The sequence below is a fragment of the Ambystoma mexicanum genome, chromosome 6q, assembly GCF_040938575.1.
Source record: "Ambystoma mexicanum isolate Mex_15411 chromosome 6q, UKY_AmexF1_1, whole genome shotgun sequence".
NCBI lineage: Eukaryota > Metazoa > Chordata > Amphibia > Caudata > Ambystomatidae > Ambystoma > Ambystoma mexicanum.
In genome coordinates this window covers 1169619470-1169633562 of record NC_090937.1, presented here as the reverse complement: position 1 = coordinate 1169633562, position 14093 = coordinate 1169619470, and the positions used below count along the sequence as shown (strand labels likewise).

General features: G+C 52.9%; 1 protein-coding gene across 2 annotated transcripts in view; it reads right to left on the bottom strand.

Annotated features, from left to right (window-relative positions):
• PDS5A (PDS5 cohesin associated factor A) overlaps positions 1-14093 on the bottom strand; it is a 1291333-nt gene that overhangs the window by 226807 nt on the left and 1050433 nt on the right. The window lies entirely within an intron of this gene.

The following is a 14093-nucleotide window of genomic DNA, read 5'->3' as shown; positions in this document are numbered from 1 at the left end:
TTTTGTTGCAAATGGGATGCAAAGTATCTATTGGATAGAGAGCGGGACTGACCGCGGCAATGTGAGCTTCTGAAATGAGAGTCTGCAAAAGGCCAGTGGTGGGAGTGCAGGATTACAGGTTGTTTTGCATCTTAATGTTTACTCCCAACACCTTACACTACACCCCTCCTTCTCTCAACAGCCGCCAAAGGCCTAGAACATTAGCACATCAACACTAACCGAACCACGACTAAGCTCTCCTCTTTAGTCCTATCCTACTCTTCCACATCAGTGGCTAGACATACCTAAAGCGCTGTAGTTATTAGATCTTGAGTTCTTGCATATGGATTACATACTCCCAAATTTCTCCACCAAACCCATAGAAAGCAGATTGGCACACAGGAACTGTACTACTGACCTGAATCCATTAACACCATAGGATTTGCATCAGCCTTTCCCACTAGACTAGTCCGATCTATGAGCGTGTCATGCAAACAGGTGCTCCCCTGCTCCTCCAGAACCATAAAGGACCACATTGACACCATCATTCCAGCCTTGGCCGATTTATGCAATCACTCTTTTGCCACTGGAACTTTCCCTTCACTCAAGCACTCCCTTGTGCACCCCCTCCTTAAATAGCCTTCTGCCGAGCCTACCTGTCCAGCAAACTATCGCCCTATCACTATCACTCCTTTCCTGGGCAAACTCCTGGAAAAGCTGAACATCTCCCAGCTTACTCTCCACAATTAATCTGTTGGTTGTCTCCATGACCATCAGTCTCGCTTCAAAGCAGCCAGAGGCATGGAAACTGCTCTCCTGAACACTCGTGAAGATGTGCTCCCTAATCTCAATTCAAGCCTTCCGTCTGTCCTCATACTACTTGACCTTTCCTCTGCTTTCGACACAGTCAATCACGCCATCCTGATCAATCGACTCCGTGAGAACCTGTGCATAAATGATCAGGCCCTGGAGTGGTTGACCTACTTCCTCCTAGACTGACCCTGCCAGGTCCTACTTCGGTCCTTTCTCTTCACCACCTCTTTCTCCACATGTGGTGTTCACCAGGGCTCTAACCTCTCACCCTGGCTCTTCAGTGTCTACTTGGGTATCTAGTGTTTCCATCGAAAAGGTTGCCAACAAAATCTTTTCCAACAAAAATATATGCATTGAATGCATATATGTGATAAGTAAGGGTTAATTTTCATTGGGGTGGGTTCTTAAGGGTAGAAAACGGGTGTTTGGGGGAGGACCCCTCCAAAATACACAAAAATGCATTTGATGCAAATATTTTCGATGGTTAGGTTTTCGATGCAAAAACCTTCATTGGAAAGTTTTAGATGGAAAGACCATAAACCGTCTACTTGGCCCCTTTGGCCCACCTTACCTCTACCTTCTCTAACTGTCAGTGTTATGCAGATGACACTCTGCTCTCCTTCAGGCTCCCCTCCGCCTCCTCTCTTGTGACCTCTACCTTTGCCTTCCTGTGAGGCAAAAAACCTTTGGTGTCATCTTCGACTCCACACTCTCCTCACATCACAGACATTGCCAAGAAGGCCCACTACCAGCTGCACCTCCTCAGTGGCTGTATTCGTTTGTTCACTTTGCCCCAAAAGCTCAATGTCTCCAGAGCCATGGTTCTCTCTAGGCTGGACTACTGCAACAGCCTCTTTCTCAATCTGCCTTCCTCTACTCTCCACAACTATTCCAGAACAGGACTGCAAGGCTTGTCCTTGGCCTCAAGTCCACGGACCGCATCTTTCCAGTCCTGAAATCCCTCCACTCGCTCCCGGGGGCTGCAAGGATCAAGTTCAAGACCCTCTGCATCGTCCTGGGGCCCGCACTACATCCAACTCCCTCTTCCCAAACACCTTTCTTCTCAAGCCCTTCGCTCAGTCCCCTCTAAACCTCTGAGGGTCAGACACTTCTCCTGGCAGAAAGTGGTGGATAGATCTATCTACTCTGGAATGGCCTCCCTCTCAAATCTGAGCTGGACCACCTGAAGTTCCGGAAGCAGCTTAAGACCTTCCTGTTCGCCTCTGCTTTCCTCTATCCGCTGGTGAACTACCAGTCTGCTGCACAGAATGATTGCCTGGTTACCCACAGAGTCTCATTGGGCAACGGTCTCCTCTACAACCAGTCGCACTGCACTGCCTCCTGTCCTACAGTGGACTTAGGGGCTGTAAGTGTAACCCTACGGTCCCCTGCCTCCTCGCACTTAACCAGAGCTGCACTTCCCCCTTCCCTGTCACTTCTCTCCCCCCGCCCCTGCACTTCGCGTTATTGCACTTGCACGATCTGAATGACACAAGGCCTAGTAAGATTGTTTTGTCCTCCCCGTCTTCCCTCCCTTGTCTTGTCGTGCCTAGAAACACTTGATGTACAGGCGCGTTATAAATGACATATCATATCCCACCAATGACTGCCCCCACCTTCAATTTTTTAGAGCTAAGCGCAGAAAGGCCATCAATATTTGCAGACGGTTGCTATACTAGTCTACTTGCATTACAAGAGTGAGGCAGGGTTAATATGGTACTGGCACAAGGAAGATGGAGGAAGGGTAGTGCAATGGATTACTAAAGGGATACGGGGAAGAGGGAGGCGGTGGTAATGCAACAAATTACTAATGGGTAGCTCTCCTCCTAAATCATAGCCTTGCATCATACGAGGTAAGGTTGGAAACAGCGGGGATACCCTTCTAAATCGTATGTCTTCCATTACACATGGTCAGCCCTTAGATAACGGAACTATCTCCCCGAAATGGCATGTACTCTAACTTACATGCTCAAGCTTTAGACAGCTAAGCAATGGCCCAAATAACATCTCCTGACCCAACATGGTCCGGTTGTAGACAGCAGGCAGGGACACCCCTTAAATCGCACATATCAAAAATGCTCAAGCTTTAGGCATCAGCGATACCCCCTAAATCGCATGTCCTACAACATACATGGTCAGACCTTAGGCAACATAACTATCTCCTCAAATTGCATAACCTGTAACTTACATCCTCAAGCTTTATGCAGCAAAGCTATCCGACTAAATGAAGACCCCAAGCAGCACAAGGAAGGTAGAAAATGACCAGGTAACCAAAGTGAGCCCTCATGACAAAAATATGCGTCTTTTTCATGGCCTCTGGACCTAGCGCCAAGCTATGCAAATACAAGTCTGTCATTCTTCCTCAGACAGCCTAGTGACTTCTGTAAAAGTTGTAAATCCAAGAGCGCAATTCAATCAGCCCTCCTACTTTCTATTGAAAGCAGCCTTTTTGCTCCTTCCACTCGCTTGTGGTGTAAACAGCAGTTAATGAGTAAGGCTGTACATAGTTGGCTGCAGGAGATCCCCCACTCCCCCTCCCCCGAGGAGAACAAGGGACACCTTGTGCATATGCCAATACCAGACAGCCTCACTGTCCTGGGAAAGACATCTCTTAATATCCAGATAAATAAAGCATGGCTGTTTTAGCCCTGGTTTCATTGGAACAAAGACTCGCAGGGACATCATTCAGAGACTCCTACTAACAAGGCCGCCTGAGAGACTGCAAACTCTATATTATAGTGTTACTGGAATGCCTATCCTAATCCCCCCTGTCCCTCCACCTGTCATTGCCAGCATGCAGCTCATCTTCCCAAAGCCGCTGCACTGCCCTTTAGGACAAGGTGCTGCACTCGAGAACTTCAAATGCCACCTAGATTTTCTGCTCCTCGTTTCATCATGAAGAACCCCTTGCAGGATTGCATTATCACTGATATCGAAGTGCTGTTGCATCGAAACCAGGCGAATGAGATTTTGACGTATCGGAGATGAGAATAGTTTTGAGGCTTGTGGGAGACACCTGGTAGATTCCTCAGAGTAACTTGCAGGGATTCTGGCTTCTGCCACGCCCACTTGACAAACACCTGACAAACACCCTTTTGCCTTGCCCAAGACAGACCATGCACTAGATGGGCAAAATGACCAATAGGCCACCGAGCACACCACCAGAGTATGTCAGAGTGAGGTTTATGGTGCTTCGGATTGCCGACAAGAAAACTAAAGGACGGAGAAATGGGTGACTGAGGCCTTCACATTTCAAATAGCCCCTTCTATGAATAAAAAGGTTCTTGCCTCCTGTAACACTTAGCAAGCAGCTTATGGTAATTGAGTGGCATTTCCAGACTGCCCTTTCCTGCCATTTACAAGGTCACAGATGCTTGCGTATTGCACACGAGATATAAAGTATATATATATGTGTGAGAGAGGAGACCGAGTAAAAGAACGAGAGAGAAAGAGAAATCGAGAGGTAAAGAGCTAAATAGTAAGAGAAAGAGGGACAGAGAGGAAGCGAGTGAAATGAGACTGGTTTGTAAAAGGGTCCTTAACTCAACGAAAACTGCTTAGAAATAACACTAGCAAGTAAAGGTTAGATGTTACTGATTGATAGAGCTAGTTCAAAGAGATCCCAAAATGAGTTGTGGCGGGTAGAGCAGATAATGTGTGTGATTGGCCACAGAGATTAGCATGGCATGGCAATGGGCAGCCAGTGGGTGGGAAAATAACCAAACACCAAAAAGCTGTCCCTTCTCATGTCATCTCCTTCCTAGCTGCACTAAGAAACAAGTTACTTACCTGTAACTGTTGTTCTCCAGCATGGGTCTGGCATGGATTCACATGCTCATGAATATTCCCCGTCGTCAGGCCGGGAATCCTCGGTATATATGTCTTTCTTAGTAGTAACCAATCACTGGTCTCTGGGTCATACTGCCCCCAGCCAATGACTGCCCTCTCCCTAAGCCCCGCCTCCGGCAGCCATCCTCAGATTTGGTAGCACGTAAAGTGGCAGTATGACCAAGTGAAGAGCCGCAGAGGGGTAGGCGGGAGGGTTCGCATGTGAATCCATGCCAGACCCATGCTGGAGAACAACAGTTACAGGTAAGTCACTTGTTCCTTCTCCAGCATGGGGTCTGGCATGGATTCACATGCTCATGAATATAAGAATACATAGCAGTATACACATGCACAACCACGGGAGGTGGCAACAGGCTCAACATTAAGCAATACCAAAACACTCAACATTAAGCATCTCAACTCCTCACCAGGCTCACCTTAAGCGCAGCACTGCTTGGCCGACCCCGGACTCCTCCCTGGAGTTCCGATCGACGCAGTAGAATCTCGTGAAGGTGTGTGTCGACCTCCACGTTGCAGCCCTGCAGATGTCGAGCAGGAGCACACCGGATAGGAACGCCGTGGTAGTAGCGATCGCTCTGGTCAAGTGGGCTCTCGGACGGCCGGGCAGAGGTTGGTTTGCCAACCGGTGACAGTGCATGATGTAGCCGGAGAGCCATCTAGAAATGGAAGCCTTCGAGAGAGCCTTCCCTTGATTCACAGGTCCAAAGTTTACAAACAGCTGAGATGTCTTCCGAAAACTCTTTGTGCGGTCCACGTAGAACTTCAGCACTCTAGCTACGTCCAGCGAGTGCAGAGTCCTCTCGCCAGCGACGAAGGCGAAGGGAAGAAAACTGGCAACACCAAGGGTTCGTTGAGGTGGAAGTCCGACGGCACCTTGGGCATGAAGGAGGGGCGCGTCCTCAGCACCACCCTCGTGTCGTGAAACTTCAAGTATGGTGGCTTGCAAGATAGGGCCTGATCTCTCCCACTCGTCGTGTGGAGGTGATGACCACGAGAAATGCTGTCTTCCACGACAGAAACTTCAACGGTGCCAAATGCATAGGCTCAAATGGGGCCCCCAGTAGCCTGGTCAGCACCACGTTGAGCTCCCACGCCGGAGCAGGGGCCTTCACCAGTGGGAATGATCAGAACAATCCTTTCATAAATTCCTTCACCAGCCGATGAGACCACAAAGACGTCCGTCCCGTAGTTCTGGTGTATCGTGAGATGGCGGCCAGATGTATCTTAATGGAAGCGTGAGCTAGTCCAGCCTTGGCCAATGACAGTAGGTATGGCAATACTTGAGGGGCCGTAATCCGCAGTGTTAATCTTCTGTGCACGGCACCAGACAGAGAACCTCTTCTATTTATGTCCATAGCACTTGAGAGTTGAGGACACCCTGGCCTTTGCAAGAAGCTCTCTGCAGTCGGCTGGGATGTCGTAGCCTCCAAACTCTAGTGCTGCAGGAGCCAGGCCTGCAAGTTCAGCGACTCTGGGTTGTGGTGAAGAATGGCACCTCCTTCTCCGGAGAGAAGATCCGCGTCCGTCGGCACGTTGACTGGTGTGGATGCTGACAAGCCCAGAAGGTCCGGGAAGCAGATCGGTCTCGGCCACGCCGGTGCGACGAGGATCATCCTGCACCGGGACCTCTTGAGCTGGTTGATGAGCCGGAGCAGCAACGGCAGCGGAGGGAACGCATAAAGAAATAGGCCGTCCTAGGGGAACGAGAAAGCATCACCCATGCTCCTTGGCTGGGGGAACCTGCTGGCGAACCTCCGGCACTTGGAGTTCGTCACCGTCGCGAAGAGATCGATCTGGGGTTCGCCCCATCGTCGGAAGAGTTGATCCACTTGATCCTGGCGTAGTTCCCACTCATGGCACAAGCGCACTCTCTGCTGTGTGAGTCGGCAATGGTGTTTTTTATTTCTGCCAGATGAAAAGGCACCAGAAACATCCCTTGGGCGACGGCCCAATGCCACAGATCCTGGGCTTCCTTGGATAGGGCAGGGGATCTGGTTCCGCCCTGCTTCCGGATGTAGAACATCGTGGTGGTGATGTCGGTGAAGATCCTCACCACCTTGCCCTTGAGGGACGGAAGAAAAGACCTGAGGGCCCAGAACACTGCGCGGAGCTCCAAGATGTTGATGTGGAGTGACTTCTCCTCCGGGAGTCAAAGGCCTCTCGCGTGAAGATCTCCTGAGTGCGCTCCCCAACCTTCCAAGGAGGCATCCGTCGTCACCGTCAACTGGTGAGCTGGGGTCTGAAAGTCCGTAACCGCCGACAGATGAGAGCGGGTACCCCACCACCGGATCACCTGACGGAACGTCTCGTTGAGTGGGATCCTGTCCTCGAAGCTGCCCGTCGACTGGACCCAGCGGGCGTCGAGGAACTCTTGTAAGGGGCACATCCGAAGCCTGCAAAGGCGCACCAGATAAATGCAGGACGACATCATCCAGAGGAGGGACTTGATAGATCTTACCCTGGCCATGTCCGTGGCCAGCAGACACTGCACCTTGCCCAGGATGGTCCTGGTCCTTTCCTCCGACGGAGAGGCCAGCCGCGCCACTGTGTCGAGCTTGGCTCCCAGAAACAGGGCGACTTGCGACGGGACCAGGTGGGATTTTGGAAAGTTGATGGAGAACCCCAGGTTCGTGAGCAGCTGGACGGTCTTTGCAGTGTGCTCCACGGCGAGCTCCCTTGTCCTTGCCCGGATGAGCCAGTCGTCCAGGTAGGGGTAGACGTGGGTCCCCTGCAGGCGCAGCCGCGCCACCACCGGTGCGAGGCACTTGGTGAACACCCTGGGTGCCGACTTCAATCCGAACGGGAGGGTCTGGAACTGGTAGTGCCGCCCTTGGACCACGAACCTGAGGAACTTTCGGTGTCTTTTTAGAATGGGGATGTGGAAGTACGCATCCTCCAAGTCCAACGACAGGAAATCGCCCTCCTCCAGCTGTCCCAGCACGTGCTGGAGGGTGACCATCCAGAACTTCTGTGCCTTGATGTACTTGTTCAGTCGTCGCAGGTCCAGGATGGGACGCAATCCTCCGGTCTTCTTTTTTACATGGAAGTACCTTGAGTAAACTCCGGAGCCCCGAAGCCTCTTTGGGACGAGCTCAATGGCACCTTTCTTGAGCATCACCCTTACTTCCAACAGTAGTTGAGGGACGTGATTTTCCTTCCTGGCCACGGGTGGAATGCGAGGGCGTGCCCTTGGGCCAGGGCATCTAGCACCCAACTGTTGGTGGAGATGGACTCCACACGCTGACAAACCTCATCAGCTGGCCTCCCACCGGGGTGCTTCGGCGGGGGCCGGACCCCACGGTCGGTTCAATTTTGTTTGGAGGCCGCCTTGCCTCCTTGACCGCCCTGTCGACGACGGGCACCACCCGACTTGCCGCGACCCCTGTAGGCTTCCTGAGACGAAGATCTTGCCGCTTGGCGGTACGTCGAGGAGCCACTACCGGATCCCTTGGAGGCACCTTGTCTGCCTCCGGAGTTCGAAAGGACGGCCGTCGTTGTTGGAGCACTCCCAGTGCCCGGGCAGTCTCCGTGTCTGTCTTGATGGCCTGAAGGGACTCAACCGCCTTCCCAAACAGGTTGTTCCCGTCTAAGGGCATGTCCAAAAGCTTGGTTTGTACGTCCTGGCGGAAATCCGTCACCTTGAGCCATCCTCGTCGTCTCAGGCAAACGCCGTTGCCCAACTGATGTAAACCGGTGTCGGCGATGTCCGTTGCCACCGTGATGGCGTGGTCCAAAGCAATCTCACCTTCCTGTAAGATTTCAAGGGCCTCAGCCCTTTTGGCGTCCGGAAGGAAGTCCAACATAGGGGCGATTTTGAACCACAACTCCCTGTCGTAGCGGGCTACGATAGCCAGGGCGTTGGCCGTCTTGATAGTCGTCGCTGCGGATGAGATGACCCGTCGTCCCATCGTGTCCAGCTTCCTGCCCTCGCCGTCCGGCGGGGAAGTTGATGTCGAGGCCGATGCCCCCCCCCCAGCTTTCTTCTTTGCCGCCGCCGAGACGACAGAATCCGGGGTAGGTTGCGCCTGAAGGCAGAAGGGGGCAGCGTCGGGGACCCGGTACTTCCCATACTGGTCCCTCTTTGCAGGCGCCGTGGCAGGGTTCTTGAGGAGGGTGAGCCCCTCATCCCAGATGTCATCAAGAAGTGGTACGGCGAGGACCGTCTTCCTTTTAGCCTCGCGCCGGTGATAAAGGAACCCTTCCTTCTTCTCTTCTGGGCAGAGCTAGAAGAGCTCGGATGCCCTGGAAATCATGGCATGGAAGGATCCAATCTCGTCGGGCGGGGACACCCAAGCAGGGGGCGACGGGGGGACACGTCCAGTCGTCGCCTCTGTCGTCATCTGTACCTGTTGTAGCCGTGTCCGTGCCTGTATCATTCCCGTGGGTAGTAGACCGGGGGGAAGGCAGAGCAGGCCGCAGAGGTGGCGGAGGATGCGTCGTCCACTTATGCGGTGTACTTTCCGAAGGTCCCGGCTCCGGTTCCCCCGTCGGGTCTGGCTCAGGTACCTCCGTCAGGGGGAGGGGCAACCTTGTCCTTATCTCCGAGCATAAGGACTGAATCGGTGACAAAATGGCTGCCGAAGTGTCCTGCGGCACCGGAAACGACAGGCGCGAGGGCTCTTGAGGAACCTCATCGGCGACACCGTCGCTCTCGTCATCGCCCTCGTCGGGATCCCTCCCGCTGGGCTGGGCCTCCTCCACAACTTCAATGAGCTCTTCTTCAGAGGTCATGTCTGTATCCACGATGGCTACCAGCCCCTCTCCCTCCTTTTCCAACGAGGACTTCGTGGGGGTCTTTCTCAATGGGCCTGAAAGACGACTCCCTCTGCGGTGGCAGGGAGACTCTGGATCCTGAGGCCGCCACCACTGGCGTAGCCTCCACAGGCTGAGCCAGGGCCACCGCGACATCCTCAATCGAGGTCTTAGCAGGGTGAATTAAGGTCATTACCTTCTGTACGCCTGGGGCCTTCACCTTGGGGAGAGGGTCCGAGCCTCTCTCCCCCTCTGCCGGAATCTTCGAGATCGACCGGGGCCTCTCCAGAAGCTTTGCCGGGTTCTCGGACTTCCTCTTACCCGAGCCAGAGCGTTGGCTCGTGGTTGATGGCGCCGGGGAGGATGCGCCCTGCCTAGCAGCCAAGGAGCCCGACCGTTCGGCGCTCCCGGTGCCCGCGGACTCGCGGTGCTTGGCCTTTTGTTGGGCCCCGTCACTGGGGTGCCCTCACAGGACTTAGAAGACCGCTCTCACTTCTTTTTCTTCTCGCCTGACGGGCTCTTCCCTTCGAGCCAGTTGGCGAGACGGTGGTGGCGATCCTTCATGGTCCCCTCAGACATGTTCCCACAAAAAGCACAGCCCTTCTCTGTGTGCGTCTTGTCCTCATGGAGACAGTAGAGGCATAACGAATGCTCGTCCTCCTTGAACACATTCTGAAGCTGGCATCCAGGGCAGGTCCTGAACAGCTTCCCGGGCGTAGAGCTTCCTTTCTCCTTGGCCATGTCCGGGGTAGGCCCCGGAACTTCTGTAATCCTCCAAAAGCGTAACTCGACTAAATCTTCACCCATGAGCGGTGCAGAAAACTCTGAAACGGGTCCCCGTTGATCGGAAATAGAAACGGTGGAGCTTGAGGCTCTATTTAACCGGAAAATGAGAAAAATCTCCTGAAAAAGCGCGAAAACGCAGCAAAAGCTCAAGAGCTACAGCACGAGGACTCCCAACACTTGAACGTGTGGTAAAAATCTGAGGATGGCTGCCAGAGGCGGGGCTTAGGGAGAGGGCAGTCGTTGGCTGGGGGCAGTATGACCCAGAGCCAGTGATTGGTTACTACTAAGAAAGACAGATCAGAAACAAAACCAATACTGATTTTTTCTATACCGAGGATTCCCGGCCTGACGACGGGGAATATTCATGAGCATGTGAATCCATGCCGGACCCCATGCTGGAGAAAATGTAATATTTTCTGCTTATGTGTCGAGTGCGGTTATAGCAAACCAGTCTAATAAAACTTTACCCGCCTCCCCCTATTTCAGAGGTCTTCAAACTGTGGGGTGCCCCCCCCCCCCCAGAGGGGGCGCGGCCGCCTCCCAGGGGGGTGGGGAGGGGGCGGGAGAGCCCAGCATGCAATGTGTTAAAAAAAAAATAATAAAACAAAAATATATATATATCTTTTTTTTTAGTTTGCAGGATATGGGCAGGGGAGGCTCACATGATCAGACTGAACCATAAAACAGGTCAGGCACCAATGAAAAAGTGTCCCGCAGTTGTGTCCTTTAGGCACAGAATGTTTGAATAGTAGCCAATGGGGTGTTTATTGTTCAAATGTAAGCAAATGGTGATATTAAAGAATATTTATTCAGAAACAATGGTCAAACTACTAGCTGCATAGTGAAGTAACTCATCAAACTGGCCCACATTGGCCAAAAAGAGTGACCCATTTTGACTGGCCTACACTAGCATTTTGAGTTTTTGGTACGGACGTTGCCCTAATACCCAATAGGCCAGTCCGAGCCCGGCGGCTCATCCATAATGGGCTTATCAACCCAGTGGCCCACTCACCCATTATGGAGGAGCCGAGGAGCCAGCCAAATGAAACACTGAGTACTCCCTCAGCTGCTTTTGCCAGCTGAGGGAGTGCTCCTGGGCTGGCTGAACTGTCTAAGGGAAACACTGTTTCCCTTTGACAGCACAGTACTGCAGCCGCACATGCTCACTGAGCTATGCAAGGCTGGGGGCATTTTGCTTTGCCAGCCTTCCATAGCTCATTGGAAATGCTGGCTGGGGCGCTGCATGCCTGTATGAGTGAGGGGGAGCTCCTGCACCTCCTCCCGCATATAGACAGAGCAACCTGGAGTGGGGCATTTCAGCACCCACACGCAGGTCCCTGCAGAAGGTACGTATTTATTTTTTTATTTAATTAGTGTATGGATGCATGTAGGCTTGTGTTATGAGTGAGTGTATGGTGATGGGTGCTCGTATGAATGATAATGATTGCTGTGTGAAGGTGTGTGTGTGTGTGTGTTTGTTTTGGTCCGTTGAGCTGATTTTCTTTATCATAGATGTCCAGTAAATAATACCATGCTTTCCCCCTTCGCCCCCCAGCACCAATTGTAAGCGGTTTGGCTTTTTACCAATTTTATTTTAAACGTATGCTAGAAAATCCCCACTTGATTGGTTCAGGCTCCCTCGCTGCGCTCGGTCGCTATGGCATTTTTGTGGGAAAAATGTACTCCCCTCCACTTAAAAAATTCACCAGCTCCCACTGGCCCATGGACTGTGTTGGGAACAGGGTGGGGGAAGCCCAGGGTTGTGATGGGGTAGAGAGAGACCAGGGACCTGGTAGGAGTGGGATGAGGGAGCCCAGCGACTGTGATGGGACCAGGTGGGGGAGCCCAGGGACTATACTGGGAGTAGGGTGTGGTGACAGCGCAAAATAGTTCATAGCCGATTGTACATACTGTCCATTTGGCATTTTTGGGGGGGCCCGGCCTGCCCAAATTTTGCTCAGGGGGGGGGCCCAGGCCAAAATAGTTTGAAGACCACTGCCCTATTTGATGGAGGAAGAGGCACTAAACAGTTGTGAAAACATCCATGGGAGTAAATATCTCTCACTGGAAAAAACCACACATGCTCTACACAGTCTGCAGCTCACTGGCTAAGGGGATGGCAATATGAGTGCAAAGGCTCCACAGGAACTACCTCCAGAAATGTTAGTACCAAGTTCAGGTCACAAGAAGGAACCAAAAGGGCTTGGGTGGAACCCAATTAACAAGTCCTTTTGTGAAGAGCATCACGGTCACCTCAACAAAGTAATAACTTAATTATGCCGTTCTCTTAAATACAATGACAGCAGCTAGATGATCTTCGATTGTATCAACATTAAGGCCACTTTTGCCAACAAAAAGCATAACATGACGGGCATGGGATATAATGTTATGTTAATTAGGTTTATATAGCGCTTTAATCCAAAGCGCTTTACAATATAACAAGGTACAACAGTGGGAGAAGCATATAAACAATCATGATACAAACCAGGGTAACAAGGGAGCCACCAGGGGGCGCTGAGATGTGCTGACGCTTCTCAGCCGATCTCCTCCCCAGGGCACTGCATTTTTGAGTTAGGAGCCCCCCCAGCCTTATTGTAACCAGGCCCTAACCCCCCCTAGAGGCGTCTGACGGCGTCAGGAGTCGGCGGAGTGAAAATTCGGTGTTGATCGGTGCCAGAATCACGAACATTGCAGCATTGCGTTTGGAGACGCTGTGAGCCTGGTGAGCGTCCCCATTGTGAGAACCGCGCGGGCCTGGCCTGCCGTGCGGTGGGGGAGGGACGGAGGCCTGCGGTTCGCCGTGTTCTGTTGCTGCGCTATAGGAGACCTCCACCCAGCGCAGTTATGAGCCGTAGCGTGAGGTCCCCCAAACTGCAGGAGGCGGATTTGGCGGATTGAGATTGCAAGGTGGTCAGGCGCGGGAACCACCCCGAGGAACTTGGCCTACGGAAGTCCTGTACTGTTACCCGGTGGTGGTAGACTTTGGTGATTGGGACGCGGGTCCACTGGCCCGTTCCCTGGATTCGGCAGCGGTGTGGCGAGATCTGGTCTCAGGGGGTTGAGGATCCTAGAGCTGCTGAGGAGAAGTGAGTCCGAGGGCCGCTGAGGGGAGCCGCCTGCGGGGCTTGCTTGCAGCTGGCCTATGCCTGGGCTCGAACTCGGTGGCGGCCCTCCCCCCCAGCTGTCTGGACTTGAATTGTGAGGAGCGGGGGCCTGTGGTGGGCCGCTTTCGGTTGCAATCCTCTGGAGGACCCTCCCCCCGCGTTGTGCGCAGTCGGGCATCATTGGGGGGGGGGGACCCCTGGGCTGCTGGAGGCAGACTGTGCGCTTTTGCGCTTTGGGACTGCTGGGCCTGGGACGGGGGTCTCCGGGTTGGTGCTCGTGGACCCAGGGCCTGCGGGGACAGCGTACGGCGGGGGAGGCGGCTGCCGGAGTTGCGCGGTCCCGCAGGCTGTGGTGGTAAGGCGTTTACGGCGACTTCACCCTGTGTCCTAAGGAGTGTCTGATCATTGAACAATTCCTCTCTCATTCTCCCACAACTCTGTTGACCCCTTTGAATACTGTACAGTAATACATTTTTCCATTCAATTGAGCAGTTTCTCTACATTTAGCTGGGCTCACCCTAATGCAACCTGTTTAACAAGGTAACTGCAGTTTAATGAAGTGGCTGTAACGTGGTGGTGTATGGGCATATTAAACCCAGAGGAGCTCAGCCAACAACCTAAGAGGGCCCCGATCTGAGTGGTGCGGTCCGGCTCCATCATTTTTGGAAGTATACCGCTTGCGTCCGAGGGGTGCCACGAGACACTTGTTCTACTTGGAGTGGTGTCTATATGGGTGCTTGCTCCTACGACACCCCCCTTCATTGGAATGCTGCACTTCTGGGGGGATTGAATAGCTCATCCAAGCCGGTT